This window comes from Rhea pennata, chromosome 5, assembly GCF_028389875.1.
Source record: "Rhea pennata isolate bPtePen1 chromosome 5, bPtePen1.pri, whole genome shotgun sequence".
NCBI classification, from domain to species: domain Eukaryota; kingdom Metazoa; phylum Chordata; class Aves; order Rheiformes; family Rheidae; genus Rhea; species Rhea pennata.
In genome coordinates, this window is record NC_084667.1 from 19,222,501 (window position 1) to 19,239,544 (window position 17,044).

Here is a 17,044-nt window from a genome sequence, read left to right on the forward strand (position 1 = left end):
GACGCAAGGAAAACCTTTTTGCCCATGAGGATAGTCAGGCTGTGGAACAGGTTGCCCAGACTGGTTGTACCATTTCCATCTTGGAAGTTTTCAAGACCTGACTGGGTAAAGCTCTCAGCAATCTGGTCTGACCTTATAGCTGACTTTGCTCTGAACAAGAGGTTGGACTGGAGACATCTTGAGGTTCCTTCCAATATGAAGTGTCCTGTGAGACTACAGCTGCAGCTGCCTAGCTCCCAGAAGCCCTAGGCTAGAACATAGACTATATAGACAGAATGTGTTGGTAACTCAACTATAACATAGGAAAACAAACTGAATAATAGCAAAGTTACAGTGAGCTTGATAAAAGCACGAGTTATGGGTCAGGATAGGCATTTTAATGTTTCTCAGGAAGACCGTGAATTTCCTTAAAGCATGCAGGTGATCAAACTTTTAAAAGAAAAGGTTGCCTTCTATAGTTGGGCCAAATAGTATATTTACCCATAGCTTTGTTTGGAAAGGGGGAAAAAAAGAATGTATCACATAAAATAAAAACTTTGAAGTAGTTCAGCTTTGAGATGGACACCTGGCACAGAATGGCTCATCTTGGAAAGACTTTGGAAACTTAAAAGAGATGGAAAAATGACTCTTCTGTAAGGATGTATCTGGAAGCCTTAGAGATGGGTGATGTTACTGGGTCATTTGTCATAGTGTGTATGTGAATTCATATAATGCAGCTCATAATGCATCATTTCAAGATGATGATTTTCTGAGTATCTGTTAAATCAGCTGCAATGAATTCTGATTCTTTTTTTCTAAATACTCAATTGATATACTAATTCCATCAAATGATTATTTTTCCTCTTGTTTTCTCTCCTGCTTCCTTTCCACGCTACTTTTTCTGAGGAGGGAATAAATGAAGGAAAGCAACCTTAAAATAAAAGGAGCCCAGTAACTGTTCTGGAGGACTTTTGGCTTCGAGTCTTCAAATCACAAGATACATGTCTGGGAATGTTTTTTTGTTTTTTTTTTTTTTTTTTTTTTTTTTCTAGTATAAGATGCTACTGGAGAGTCTTCAGATGATCCTCTTCTGAAGTTTTTGCCACTGTTTGCAAATCAGTAGTCTCTTTTGAGACATGCGGTGACTTCTGTAGCAAAGCATAGTTTCTAGTGAATCAACCATTTTATTTAGTTCCTTCAGTATTAGACATTAATAAAGCATAACTTAAGTAGTTTATTTTCAGTATAATTCTTTCAAAGTGAAACACGTTAAGTAGTGGTCATTCTAGAATTTGGTGAAGTTGGTACTATGCAATTGCTTTATAACAGCAGTATTAATTCTGAATATAAAAGCTTCTTCGAAGAATGTTTTGTTACATGTTTGCTTCATAATGTTATCGTGGTAAAGAGTATCATTATAGTTTTCTGGAGTATTAGAGAGCATATTTTGTGAAACAGGTAATAGAAATTAATGTCACCATGGCATTGTTAATTCTACAAGGCAAAGACTGTTTTTAGAAGCTTATGGAATATTGCTGTGAGTATCTTATGGAAGCTAATTATGGCTTGCTTGTGTTAGAATAGTTTCTTCATAGCATCACACTTTCAAAGATTTTTTTTAATAAAATAACTACAATAATTCTGTTCCAGCAGCCTCCCAATATCCATATTTAATTTATTAAGTTACTTATGTTAAACTTCACCATAATCTGGTTACAACTTAGACACTGTTATAGTTATGTGTTTCTGATAAATCTGATTTATACAGGTACAAATACATTTTTTCAAGCTTTTTTCTTTTAAGGGGTGTTTGTGTACATGTATGTAATAAATATTTAAGTAGGTATTTATCTAACGTGCTGTTTGCTTACTGGTTTATAAAACTTAGATTTTCTTAAGTGAATTCATTAAATTATCAGTGTATTCAATTACAGTAAATTTCTCCTTTAAGTTCTTTGTCCATAATGAGGTTTCTGTTGACTAAGAAGCAAATGACCTGTTTAAAAAATGTGAGCATTCATTAAAATTGCCTGGAGCCTTTATCTGTCTTTAGCTCCCTGCCTCTATTATGATGCTGAAATGAGGAATATACTTGAAAAATATATACAGTTTTCTGATATGCTAGACTTAGCTGATATCTTGGCTTTTTGCATTTTTGTGAAACAACTTTCTATGTTTGATAATCAGTATGTATATTCATACATTAGATTTTTGTGTATTTAAGACTGAAGTTTTGGAAGTTTGAGTATCTGTAGTGTGCTGATGCTCTCTCTCTTGTTTGAATTCACAGAAGAATATTCTTTATCTTTTTTCTTATGTTTTAATATGTTCATTATTTTATTTTATTTATTTATTTATTGACTCATCTTTGCACTGTTTGTGCCATGCCTTGGTATGATTAGATAGTCTCTACACTTCCTTTTCCAATGGGTGGTTATTTTTAGCTTCTGAAAAGGTTTGGAAAGACTTATAATTTACAAACTCCTGGATGCCTTTCTTCATGTTTTTGTTTTATTAAATAAGTCTATTTCACAATTTTTGACTCTTCTAACAATAGAAGATCCTACTTTTTAGTCTGACCATTGCTCAGGGTAAATTGTAGTAGTTAGGACAGTACACGCTACACCTGTCTCCTGAGATGGCCCACTCTTTAGGACGTGGCTGGCATTAAAAGATATTCTTCTTGAGATTTTTCTTCACTGCAGATGCCTTTAGTGCTCTGGTTCTTGGGTCAGACTGCTGGACATTCTCTCTTCAACTTCTGTTGTCTCTGAACTTCAGTGAGGCCACCCTGGAGTTGATATCAGTACGGCCTGTTGAGTTTGCCTTATCAGACTATAAAGACGGATGGCGGTCTGAGTAATATGGCACCTTATATTTCACCCTGTGACAACATTCATCTTCAAACTCGGCAGATGTGAATGTGCTTTGTGTACTTAGGGATTTTTTTTTTCTCCTTTGGATCTTTGGACTGGATGTGAGAAAGCTATTTTATCTCTCTCCACCTGCTTATAGTGGAGGGCCACCTGATTACAGGTGAGGGTATCTCTTATGAGGGATTCAGTCAGACAACCCAGAGCATACCGGCCTATTGAAGGGCTGGACATAAATACCAAATGTCTGGAGTTCAGCATGATTTCCAATGCTTGTTTGGTTTTTCCTGTGCAGCATGTGGCCTCATGCAGAGGTGGTGACAGTAATACTTCCACAGATTCTGTGTCAACAAGAAGGGTGAGAGAACAGTGTCTGTATTCCACTGATCGCTCTCTAAAACTGTCTCTGTATGAACACAGAATCACTTGCCTGCAGTCTGTCCTCAGGTGTGCTGGACACTTTCTGAACGTCTTGGTTATGCCCTCAGTTGCATCAAGCAATTGACCCAGGAATAGGATATATCTTTAGTCCTGAAAACTGGCACTAAAGTCACGAAACCATGTCTTGAAGGGCAACAGGGTGTGTTGGTATTTCTCAGGCAGAGACACTTTGAGCCTAAACTTTCTATTGAATCAATTTCCGATACCATTTAATGAAAGATTGATACATCTGTCCCTTCAAATCCACTTTCTCCTGAAGTCCTAGAGGAGATAAGATCCTGCTGGCTCTGCCTAGCAGAGGCAGTTACGATTCCATGACCAATCAAATGTGATACCAATCAATTTCTTTCCTTTGTCCCCTTTCTTTCATGGCTTTAATTTATAGAGAGAATCTGAGGATGTATAATGTGCTTTACCTTGTATTGGGTGCAGGATGAAAGTCAGTAGACCTGGGAAAGGGTAAATGAGCTACAAAGACAGAGGGAACACAAAATTATTAGTCTGAAATGCATGCGGCATGTAATTGCTGAAAGTCTGAATGTATTACAGGAATAATTCTGAGTATTGGTAAGTAATTTTTGCATTTTTCGTTGGGTTTTGATGAAATAAAATTTGATAAATACAGTCACATAATATGTGACGGATGGATATATCAATTAATAATATGTCTTGATCTTTCTATGCTTTTATCAGTGATTATTATAACTATAAAGAAATTCTTATAGTAGATTAGACCTAAGCAAATTGTTCAGGAACCAGTGACAGCCATTGTAAAAAGTAGGGGACTGGTGGGTAGTGATTCAGCAAAGGATAATGTCATCTTCTTGCTCAGGTAAGGAGAGTGATGGAACTTTATTTTTCAAATTTCTCTCTAGTTTATCTGAAGTCATAATTTTTCAAGGTAGTTCAACTGAATACCTGTGAGTTTATGCGGAATTGTTAAAATTAACTTGCACCCAGTCGTTCGGGAAACTATTGCTTCTGAATGGTATTCTGAATGGTTAGCTCAAATTTTTGCGTTTGATCTGTCATTAAGATATGCTTTTATCTGAGCTTTTTTGTCTGGTTGACATTAGTTAGTATTTGGAAGAGATTAAAATTAGATTGGAAGAGATTAAAAAAATTGCAGACAAAAAAGATGTACATTTAATGTGACATTTCTGGTGAACTATTTTTTTTTTCAAATTGATTTTTGATTAATCCTTTTATATAATGTAAAGTTTACTGGTTTATTAATTTGGGGGATCCCTAGTACAGCAATTTGCCCTTGCAGATTCCAGATTTGCCTTTGGTTAAATAATGTGTACTACTCTCCCAGGCGGAGATGTCTCTCTAAAGCTACTTAGAGTAGATTAGATTTGTCAAAGTTCTGTGTTTTAGGAGACAAGAAGGATATTGGCTGTGGTACAGTGCATTAAAGATTTTCAGATATTGCCAAGTCATGTCATGTTGATTAAAACATCTATATAAAATTTTGAATTTGCTTTACTACAGTTCATTTAGGAAAATAAATTATTAATCTTGGTGGCTTTTTGTTTTTATAGATTTATATCCCTAATTTCTTATGCTTCTGCAAACCTAAGATAGTGGATTGAGATATGCTTTAGTGTCCCACCAAAAGTGTCAGATGAGATATCCATTACAGTTAGTTTTGACAAGAAACTTGCAATATAGGAGGCAGAAATGTAACTTCCCATTAATTTAGAATACTGTCTCAAAAATGCCTACAGTATCTAAACAGCCTTCTTAGGACTTTCTTAATGTTTATAATGTAAATACTGAAACATTTTTTTTCAGTCTTCTGTGTATTTAAATATCTTGTTTCTTATGTCACTGGTGTAAAATGTTGCAATATGCTCACACCCTCTTAGAGTGCATCCAGAGGTGCATCCTGGGACCTCGTGAAGACTGTTGTCCCCTGCTGGGAAAGGTGTATGTAGTGGGGCTAATTCACCTGTGCCTGCAAGTTTTTGGTTTGAGTTTATTTTATTTTTTTTATATGACACACTTGAGCACTTGAGCATAAGAATCTTTATCTGACTTCTGGATTTTCCTCGATCTGTAGTTAATATGAGATATTCAGCCAGGGCAATTTTTGGTTGACTCCACTGATCTGACTTTAGCACAGTAAAGAACTGGTTATGGACTTTTTCTTCTGTGCCATTTCCATTATTCAAATTCTTCTCAAAGTTGTAAAAGATAGGATATCTTTAGCTTGATAACCTTTGTTAGTGGCTTTTCTCCTGAAGTCTTTTAGAAATGTGTGGTATTGCTATTGCTTAAACTTTTTTACCTTCCCTGGCAGAAGCAACCACAAGTAGAGTGATCATTTCTTTATCTTTCTTAGACATATTTTATCAAAATAGATAATAACTTTAACATTGCTTTCTGAAATCAGAAGCACAGCTTTGACACTTTATGCAAACAGATTGTGTCCCACTACCTGGTTTCTACATGGAATGCTTTTTTGCATGGTTCCTTTCTCAGTTGTTGCTTGATTAAAAAAACAAAGCAGAAAAAGAGATCAGGTGATATTTTCAACTGCTGTGTTGTTCAAAACAACACTGTTGTTCCAGTGTTGAAAGGCCTCTAGACTTTGTGTCCTCCCAGGAGCTCTCTGGTCTCTTTAGATTATGGCATTTTTTGTATTTATACGCTTGGTCAAATGTGATTATAGAGGAAAAAGTGCTGTGAGCTGTGAATTCCCATTTGAGAATTCTTCAGCTGTGTTCAGATGTGGTATGTGAAGGCTTGTTGTATTTTGAAGGTGAACAGTCCCGGGTGTGCAGAGTTAGGTACGACCTAAGAAGGAAAAAACAACAAAAAATACAGTATGATAGTATTCAGGGTAATCAGTATAAAGAATTTTTTGGATATATTAGTAGCACATAGATCAGTGTGAAAAGTTAATGTTGAAATGTGGCAAACCAAAATAGACTTACTTCTGTAGTTGTAATTTGTAATGTTATTTATAATGTTGCATGGGCCCATCTTTGCCAAAATGCATGTATTACATATATTTCTTGTAGAATAAGATGCAAGCACTGATGACTGTTACTTGGTGAGTGTGTGTAGTTTGTGGAGTAGAGATACTTTGAAGGTAGAGTCGTCATTGGGGATGTAGTCTGGGCCCCAACAAAATGTTTTGTCTGTCTTTTTTTTTTTTTTTTAAATCTAGCCTTTTTTTTAAAAAAAAGCTTTAGACTTCCTATTTCATGATGCAGACATATCAAGCACAGTGACAAGTTTGTTCTTTATCCAGTAGGCTCTGTAATGAGTTTAGTGATGGACAGCACTCTTGTCAAACTGTATCTCTGTATAACTATGCTGATAGTGAAAACTACTACATAATGTAGTTCTACATTAGACGTAAGATTTCATGTCAGTGTTTTTTTACATTATCTCATTTCTTTTTCTTTCATACTTCCCTGTGTTCGTCCACGTAGCACCTTTTCTAATGTTCTTCTCCTGTGTTCAGGGTAACCCAATTTCATGAGTCTGTATTCCTTGGTGTTTGAGTATCACCTTGTCTTCTTCATATGATGTCTGTCAGCACCTCTTGACTGCTGTATAGAAGAGTGATAAATGACTAAGTAAAGTTGTTTTATGGAGGAAAATGGAGAGGACTGGTGTAGTTCAGGAAGTCTTTTGCTGTGTGAAAACTAAATTATCCTCTAATGTAATACTGGTCACACGAGTCAGCTTGTACCACGGTTGTTGGATAGTATAGAAAAACCTGATGTACTAACAATATATACATATTTTAAAGATGAATGAAGAACTCTCAATTGTAGATTCCTTAACCCATAGTAAGTTCATTGCAGTAAGCCAATTTACTTTCTTTCATATATTGCAAAGTGAGAGAGATAAAAAGATTTAATTTAGATGGATTAAACTCAGCATATAACTTTAATAATGGTATTTGTTTCTCATCACTAAGTAGGGAATACATACATATAATTTTCTAAATTTTCCATCGTAAATTAGACATCAGAAGAATGGGAATGGAACCCAAGATTGCCCAACTGATAGTAAAAGTGGAGAATAGGAACAATAACAAACCACACCAGAAGGAACCTTCCCACATACATTTAGCAATAGTCTGTTTTTAATATCACGCTATTCTGGTGATGCACTCTCAAGGTAAAGGCATGTTCGCAAAAATATTTTGCAAAAATGAGCAACTTTAAAGACCTGAAACCTCTATAGTAAAATATACCTTAGTATTAGTGCTTTTTTTTTTCTCCCTGACACACAGACTCTTAAAAACGTGGTGCATAGTGTTGAGGACCAGCCTCAAAGACAGTCTCAGTAGCCTCTGGTGTACTGAAGCTTATAAACTGCGTAATTTTTTTTGGTAATATTCAGGCTAAGGGCATGGTATGTGTAATGTTCAAGCTAAGGTTATTCATGCTTAACTACTTCCAGAACAGACTTTCATCTTCCTTCATTATCAGCCACTATCAGGCACCTAACAAACAGATTTTGACAAGATCTTCCAGAATTTTTCTGTGGGCAGTGTCTTACTGAAAATCCCCAGTCGCTTCCTTCTTGATTGCTGGAATCTCTGCTGTGTGCTCTTCTTGACCCTTGTTTGAGGATCCATCCACCTTTGACTGGCATGTGCCCGAGAAACGTGAAGCTGCAGCTCTGCCTAGCCGCAAGGGAAGAAGCACGTCTTCCTTTTCTCTCGCTTCCCTGGATGCCGAGAGCTGTGTGCAGCTGCTCGTAGCTTGCCGCGAAGCAGCAACGGCAGCACTGTGAAACTGGTACCACCTTTGAAATCTGCACAGCTGCTAATAGGCATCTGAATACCAGCGCTGAAGTTGACCACAGTCTTGTTAACTGATTTCTCAAATCACAGTAAAGAGACATTAATAAAAACAGAGTCACTGAAGCTGTTTGGTAGATTTTGGAAGAAAATATTAGGATTTTTTATTTGGTTTTTGTTTGAAAAACTTCAAATGAAAGATGAAATTACATACTCATTCCTAGTGTAACTCAACAGTAATATCAAACTGTGTGCTCACTATGGGCAGATTAGAAGTATTTACTTTTTAAGAAGGAGGAAAAAAATGAGACTGAGGAAGGTACATGGAATATTACAACAAGGTCTCAGGCACAAAACATGAAGCTACTTTGTTTTTTAGAACCTGATGCTATATGAATTGTTTGAATACATTCATAAAGATTCTTAGTAATTATGTTGATGTTGATACTTGTTTTGTGTGTTCGCTTTCCTTTTAATATAAGTTTTTCTGGCTTACTGAGTAATCTATGCTTTGTCATTTGTAGTGGTATTGGGTAGTAAGATGTGGGTATCTTTATTTTTTAAAAATGAATCTCCTTTTGTATCTGAAATTAACAAGGCTAAATTAAATCCCCCAGTTTAAAATAATCCCTTAGTTAATAGCAAGGACCACTAAAATTTCTATACAAATAAAAAGTTGAAACAGAGTGGAAATACTTTGGATTACAGTCAAGTTCCTTTTTGTGTGTGTTTTCATTGTAACTGTTGTTTCTCAGTGACATGCATGGTGCTATATTTGGATGTTATTCAGTAACTTGGACTGGCCTTCTTCGTCTGTGAAGCTTGCTGATTTATGTCTTAGCTTTTTTCTTCCTGGGGCTGTCCAACATTGTATTCCTTTGCTGGATCACACTTCCTTTTTTGCTATAAGTAGTGCAACAAATAATCATGAGGCTGTATTATACAAATAACCTCCTTCCTCAAATTTAAACACAGGTTATTTCAAGAGAACAGGTTTTGCCAGCTTTCAACCTTTTTCTTCTTCATGTTGTATGTATTCTTATTTAACAACTTTCTTAATTTGACTTTTCTGATAGCCTTTTTTTCCAGTCTTTTCTTTCAGTTGCTTGTGTCCAGAAAGAGTGCGCTTTCTGTATAGTTTCATTGCCTCTAAATTTTTGGAGTTCAGTTGGGGGAGATGTGGGGGAGGTGGAGAGGGAGAGGGATTAAGTTTCTGAAGAGGGTTATTACTTTCCCCCTTTGCACTCTCTTTTCTTAGTTTTGTGTACTCTACCAGACTGACATGCATTTACTTTTTGTTTTATTAAGCTGTTTTATTTTCAAAACCTTTTTGTCTACAACAACACTAATAAAGTGAGTAGTGCCTAGGAGCATTCTCTGGTGCTGAGGCCAGCTGGCGTGATATGACCCTTGTCCATTCTGTTAAACTCTTGGCCTTCAGAACAGGTAGCTGCATGCACACCATCATGTGCAAATTTTCCCTGCTTTGTGATGACCTTCATACTGTTCCCAGGAGTTATTTGGGAGGGTGCAGTTGGCCTTGACCAAAAGTATTTCAGGGCCTGTTCTAACAAGATGATTTACATTTCACTGCCTGGGAAAGTTTCAGGCATTAGATATTGATGTAGATGTAAACTTCTAGGTTCACTTTCTCCAAACCAATAGTCAGCCCAGTTACCAGCTAGAGTTTAACTCAGTTGCATCTGTGATTTGCTTCCTGAAAATCCTATTCTGCTAATCATTAATACTAAATCTTGTGTTTTAGATGATTCCATTAGCTGTCTTGAAAAAAACAGAACAAAAGAATCAAAATGAAACAAATCACATGTCCCACAGTCCCTCAAAACTCTCATCCACTTAAATTCCTTGTACAGCAAAGAGGACAATCTTTGTCTTTAATTTGCTCACTGGTGATATGAATGGCAACAGACTCCAGCTTGCAAGGCTGGAAAGCACAGATGGCACTTCTCATGGCTGAGGAGAAACGGGACTCAGGGGAAATGAAGCACAGCATACGTTTTCTTGGATTTGAGAGCAGCTAAATGAGGTCCAGTGCTTGGTGTGTTTTCCCAGATTCCCCCCAAATGTGACAAATGCAAGTTTGTAATATGCTGATATAATCTCCTTATAGCATAGGTGAAACTTTGTAAAGTAAAAAAGGTAGGGGTGGGAGCACCGAACAATAGAAATCTATCTTCTAGGAATATTGTGATGGGTCAGCAGCTAGGGACATGCCTTTTTTAAAATAAAGAGGAAAATGAGGCAATTGATTGGGCCAGTGTGTTTTAAAGAAAGAGAACATGAAAGAACTTAAGGGAGCAGCAGTGTCTGACCAGGAGGAAAAACACTCCATCGGTTTATTACATTCTGGTTGACCTCCCTCTTAGGAAACGAATAGGTTAAAAATGTTTTTATGTTTGGGATGTTATTCAATGACTTATTTCTTAGATTGGCCACTAGAATGTCCATAAAAGAAATCTTTGAATTGCCCTGTTCTGACCTGTTCTTGTAAACTGTTTTTGATTTATGCTTTAAGAAACCATTCTGTGTGTAGTTTTCAATATCATGAAGTAATATTATACATTATAGCAACTGTTTTATCCTCCAGAAAGGATAAGCACTTCATGATATTGAATTTGACACCTAATTGCTATTTGTGCCATTGAGAATGGCATACTCTTAGGACAACATCAAAGTGGCAAAGTACTGTTTGATAAGGAGAAACAGATGTGAGCCCTGTCTTTTAGAGTCATTTTTGAGGACTCTGACAGGAGATAAAATGCCTCCAAATCTGCCTCTTGGTTGATTGAAGTAGAAGAATTCTTTACTGAAGAATTTTATGTCCTTCTCACAGCTGCAGTAGTCAGGTCAGCTTGTTTGAACGGGAACCTTCTCTGCTACTTCTCTACTACTGTGCAGTTTATTGGATGACGGCTAATTCTTGAAAGCCTTTTTTCTCTGTGCGGTAGAGGTTAGATGATTTGTATTTGATGCTTATATCATATAGATCAGCTATATTCCAGTTTTTCTTTAGCTCTTAGCAGTAAGGAATCTTAGACTGAAATAAGTGGGGTTTTTTATTATTATTTTTATTTATTTATTTATTTTAGGTTACCTGCCTCTCTCCTCTCTTCACCTGAATCACTTTCTTTCCATGTTTCCCTTGCTGGAATAAACTGATTCTTTCCTTTTAGTAATTTTCCTAACATAGTTTTAGTCACTTCTGTGCCAGCTGCTTGAAACGATAGCGCCAGCACAGAAATGAGCAAATTAGTGACCTTGGAGCAAAAACAGTCTGCGTGCTTCTGAAATTGCCAAGACAGGGTTATTTTATTTAGTAGTAGAAGACGTTTTGTGTTCTGAAGTAATAGAAAAATGGTTTAAATTTTATAATAAAAAATGGCAAAGTCACATACTTGAGTGTTAACAAGAACATCTGATATAACTAGACTGCTAATCAAAGTGAGGTGCTGGTTGCGTGACCCAAATCTGATCTGCTTCCGTCTCAGACGACTGTGCCTGTGTGCGAGTAACAGGATTCTAAGACATGCAAGATAGTTTCTAGCTTTTAGAAAAGATTGTTAGGACCAACCAGTAAAGAACTGGTTAATTTGCATTTAGGACAGGGTGTATAGCTCTGATCATGTTTGCACAGAAAATAGATTGAGACATTTAGAGAGAAAAGAACTATTAGTGTGTTCACACTGAAGTTGAACTTGCCTTTTTAAAGAAGAATAAAAGAGAATTTGACAAAATAAAATTTGGGAAGGAATAAGCATACTCTTGTTAAGAGTTAGGGAGTATATGGGAGAGAGAACTAAAGTAAGAGCTCCCATATAAGGACTCCAATAAATACAATTTAGTAACAAATCTTGTTTAAAAAGCATAGGGTGAGGTCTTGAAATAGCTGTACAAAATCAGAAATGGAGAGAAAGCAACCTGAAGTGTTTCAAGATGATCATTGGTGCATTCATATAAAAGATGGTAAGGTATATCCTGGGGGTGGAAATTAAAGATCAGTGTATGAGATTTCTTGGTACTGAATTAACTGGGATCTCTTAGAGGGGATAAAAGAGTTGAGGAAAGATTTGACTATTTGTCATAATGTTTTTAATTTTACAAATCCTGTTCTTCAGATCTTATATTGATAGCATGCAGAGAACAGGAGGGAATATTTATATATCTTTTTCCCTTCCTTGATGCATAATTTATGTTCTGGTGTTTCTTCCATCTTCTTGTGAAGCAGAGGCAATTTGCCATTGACTGGGATTGTGAGTAATTCTGGTTTGTCCTGTGTTATTGGGAAATTTGTCCTGGCCTACCATATAGGTCTGGTGTTCGTGTTTAAAGTTAAATCTGTTTGCTCTGGTCAGATGGGGCAGTAGGTGTTTGCTTTTTGTTTTCTCTCTCCTGTATTCCAGAGGACACGTTAGTATTTTTGTCTAACACATGCTCTGTAGTTTCAGAGGCCTGTGATGAAGTTGGTATCTTTGCCATTCTGTTCTCTTGCTGTTGTATATTCAAGTTTTGTATGTTTTTCAAATTCATTTAAATTTCATGAAAAATACTAATGAAATGTTTTGGACTTTTCTTGAGTGGGTTCTTGTAATGCAAGGGACTAGATTAAACAGTCCAGGTTATGTTGGACTCTTTTATGAAAGTACATTTATATACATATATTAATTTCTTATAAAAATTAGAGGTAGTGACTAGTCCATGTTCATCCAGCAATTCAGTGTTAGAATCAGGAGTGTAACTGAAGTTTCCTTATTCATTATGTCAGGCAATGACAGTTATCTCCGAAAATATCTCTGTAAAAGGCAAAAGGGGCAGACTTATCTAGAAGGCACCAATGTCTGATTAATCTAGTAATATTTATAAATCTTGCTGACGTGACTGAAAAACAAATGCAGGGACTTTTAAAGTAGTTGTAATTTTAATGTTATATACAAAACCTCAGTTACCATGGATGCATTAGCAATATTAAGCTGGAAAATCTTTTTTTTATTTGCTTTTGTAGTTATTAAAATTTAAATGACTGAATAGGTTGACTCTCTCCTGAGTTTCCTAGAAAGATAATGAACAGATAATCATTTTACAGTAGTTGTTGTGATTTTACACAAAGCATTTATGGAAACAAGAAAATTTGCTGGTCTTCTGCACCTTGACTTTAGTAAGGCATTTGTTTTTTGTGGATTACTCTGCTTTCTAATGTTTTGAGTTACTCTGTAGAAAAATTTGCATAAAGATATAAAAATCATTGGAACTTCTTTTTTTTTTTTTTTCTCCTCAATTCTGTCAACAGCTGTTAAGTAGCTACTTCAGTCTGGTTTGCATGTCAGTGTGAAAACAAAATCCCCAAATATACATGCTTTCTTTTCATTGTTCTCTGTGTTTTTCTCTATTTTAGTATACCTCAGTTGGAAATTTTGGTTAGCTTTTGGTAGGCATGGTAAATTGTCTGGGCCAGTGGGACTCTGACCTTTTGGCACTACTTGTAATTCTATTTCTTTACAGGTAAATCAACATATACTTTTTGTAATAATTTTTTTCATTACATGAAATGCTACTATTTCTACTTTGTTTACTATGAGCCAGTCTGTCAAAATCTTGTCTCCTTGTATTTTTCACATAGTGTACTATTTTTATCTTATTAGGGTTATGATATTATGGAGGTTTAAGAAAATACAGCACAGTGACTCATATAAAATTAAAAGTAACCGTTATTTTAGCTTGTGCTCTAATGGGTACACTGCGGGGCTGGCTCTTGGAACAGGAGGGCTCCGTACTCAGTTTTGCTAGGTGTGTGGACTGGCCTTTAGCTGATAGTTTCACCTCTTTATTTTTGTGAAATGAGTGGTGTAATTAATTTGATGAGGGGTGCAATTAAAGAACTAGTTTGGTTTTACTGGAAAACTAGAAAGCTGATGTTACTGCTTATACGCAGGTGTTGTATTTTTTTGTGTGCGTTTCTGAGATTCTTTATTGCGGTAAAAGCTGTTTTCTTTTCAGTGTGACAGCTTAGCTGATACCCCCATCTATGCATTTCAAGGGGAAATGAAACCAGGCCATCTCTCTCTTTCCCCCCAGGCATTCCCTCTGTAGAAGTTCATGGGCTCTGGACTTGTAGTTGCTGATTATTTTAAATAATTTATCATATGGATAAAAATGTACAGAATACAGTCTTGTCCTCTCTTTGAGTCCTTATTGCTCTGTTGCTACCTGTGACATTTTTAGTTGCCAGCTGAATTTGCTCATTTGGCAATACAGCTGCTAAACCTCTCTTGGAAATATGAAATTACTTAATAACATTAATTTCAAAAACAATACTAGTTTGCCAGAATTCTAATTGCAATGAAAGGCAACTATCGGAAGCATTTGTTGTCTTTTTCTCTTCACGCCTGTTTCTGGTAGTACTGTAACTTTAATTGGTTTCCTATTTTCTTTTCACCGGCTTCCAGTTTTGTTCCCTTTCTTGAAGTCAGGTTGACAAACTGACTTTTTCAGCATCCTACTTACTGCTATTTTGAAGGCTGTTTGCATCCTATTAGATGGCCAACAATCAGCACATAGTTCAGTAGTATATAATTGTTCTGAAGTAGTGAGACCACTGGGGAGCATCATACAACATTTCCATGCCTTGATACCCTGAAAGTAAGATTTTGTTTTGAAGTATACTTATGTGCAAACATAAATAAACAAGTAGCACAGACCAAGGTAATTTGCTTACATCTGATCTAAAGGTATGACCTGTTCTTTTCTGTTTGGTATCTATTTCAGTTTGAGTAGTTTTCTATTTCTGGCGTCTGGGACCAAGTATTAAGATCTTGGTCTTGTAATTTTCCTTAGTGGTTTTTTCCTAAAGCCTGGCTATGTCTATCCCAAAGATTAATCAACTGAATCCCAAGGATTAATCAACTGTTTTTTTCTCTTTCACTTCTTGAGTTTATTTTCCTAGCCACATGGAGGACTGACTTACCTTTTTCTTTTTGGGCAAAGAAACAGGCGGTTACTATACCTCGGCATACAAGCAGTTAGTTCACATGTGTTTATTTTTGTTTTCATAAAATTTTTGCTACAAGTCAGTTGTCTAATCATAAATCATATAAAATTCTGAGCAATATTTTTAATAAGAATGTGTGTATGCATCATTTGAATGTTGCATATAATAGATAAAGGATGAAAATAATGGATAAAATAAAAAAGGATAAAAGCTAACTGATCTTTCTTTTGTCTTCTACTTCCAGAGGATTTACGAGGGTTCAAAATGAAAGTGAGGAAGAAGAGTGACTAGAAGTATTAATTTGAACAATAACTATTGCTGGTATGCAAGTAGTTCTCTTCCTCTGTGATGTTGCTTCCCCAAGGACAATAGCTAGATAGCTGTAAATAAACTAGATGAAGAACTATGCTACCTAAAGGGTAACTGAGAACTGTTCTTCTGATGACAAATGCGTGTCAGCTGGAAAAAGCAAACTTCGCAATAGAGCCTTTGAGTCTTTTACTAGATGTTTTGTTAATCCAATTTAAGGATGTCTTTTTTTTGTATCAGTTTGTTGGTTTAATTGGGTCAATCTGATGCCCACTTCACCTTCCTTTTCTCCTTGCATCCATTTCTCTCTTCACTCTAAAAAGAGAAAATCCTTAATAGATATATGTATCATCTGCCTCGTGTAGAAGGCTCTTTTCCTTATTCTGTGGCAATATTCTCAGCGCCTTTTATCTGTATCTGAGTTGCAGATATTGCATGTATTTGTCATGCACAAACCTTGGGCGTAGGCCTTACTCTGTGAGGTCTTTCTCTGTGAAAATTGTAAGTAACTAGGCCATTATGGCTGGAAACTATTACATGCGCTGCTACAGCCTAAATCCAGTGCTAGATTTTCTCAAATGATGAAAAGCATTAAAAACTTGATATTAAAGGTTCTTAAGCTTTTAAAGGTCTGTGCAGGGACCGTAATATCACAGAATCAGAATCCGTAAGGTTGGAAGGGACCTCTGGAGATCATCTAGTCCAACCTCTCTGCTGTAGCAGGGTCACCTAGAGCATGTTAGACAGGGTTGCATCCAGGCAGGTTTTGAATATCTCCAGAGAAGGAGACTCCACAGCCTCACTGGGCAACCTGTTCTAGTGCTCTGTGACTGTCACAGTAAAGAAATTGTTCCACATATTCAGGCGGAACTTCCTGTGTTAATATCCATTTAAATAAATGAATGAATAATTAAAGGTAAATCTTAGAAGAATAGTAATTCTTTCCTTTTTTAAAAGTTGTTTACAGCATGAAAGAAACTTCACTGAAACATGAATTCAGATATGAACCTGGCATCCAAGCATGTTGTAGCATTATTCTTTTTTGTTTAGGAAAGGCTGTTTTTATCAGAATCATTAACATTGTTAGTTATGGTAAGGATGAGAAAGTTATGAGAGTTTTTTTGAACTCTTCAATTAATATTAGACAAACAGCTCAAAGTGAATTTATTGCAGATGAGATGCTCTTACTATGCCTCCAACTTTGGTAATGGTTGTGAATTAAGCTGAAGAGATCTAAAGTACTTGTAACAGAGTGCTCTGAATTATTATGATATATTTATGCAATCATCACTCTTAAAGTAGTTTGTTAGCTTAAGAATTTAATGAATGGTAGGAAAAAATGAGGGATTTAAAACAATGACATGATGATGGTTCTGAAGACCACCTGGGCAGGAGAGAACAAAAATTAAGGAGGTAGCTTTCCCAGCATCAGTTAGGTTTTGTGAAACTAGGTTTGCCAGTGTAAGAGCTTGCTGTTGTTGAAAGAGATTGGTTCCATTTCCCTGTCTCCAGCTCTGCTCTGACTCCTGCTGAATATCTTTGGGAACTGCTTCATCTCACAAACCCGGCAAAAAGGGTGGATAGTTTTTCTGCTGGCTTAATGAATTGAATCAGCTCAGATCAGAGGCAGCAAGTTAGTAGATCTGTGTAGCAGTTTGTAGAAAGGCT

General features: G+C 36.1%; 1 protein-coding gene across 5 annotated transcripts in view; it reads left to right on the top strand.

Annotated features, from left to right (window-relative positions):
* Positions 1-17,044, top strand: part of FUT8 (fucosyltransferase 8) — a 122,312-nt gene that overhangs the window by 5,145 nt on the left and 100,123 nt on the right. Inside the window, exon 1 of one of the 5 annotated variants that reach the window (XM_062577380.1) lies at positions 15,355-15,388. The exons of the other annotated variants lie outside the window; for them this stretch is intronic. The gene's annotated coding sequence lies outside the window, so the exon portion shown is untranslated. Of the gene's footprint in view, positions 1-15,354; positions 15,389-17,044 lie in introns of those variants that run through there. 5 annotated transcript variants of the gene reach the window in all.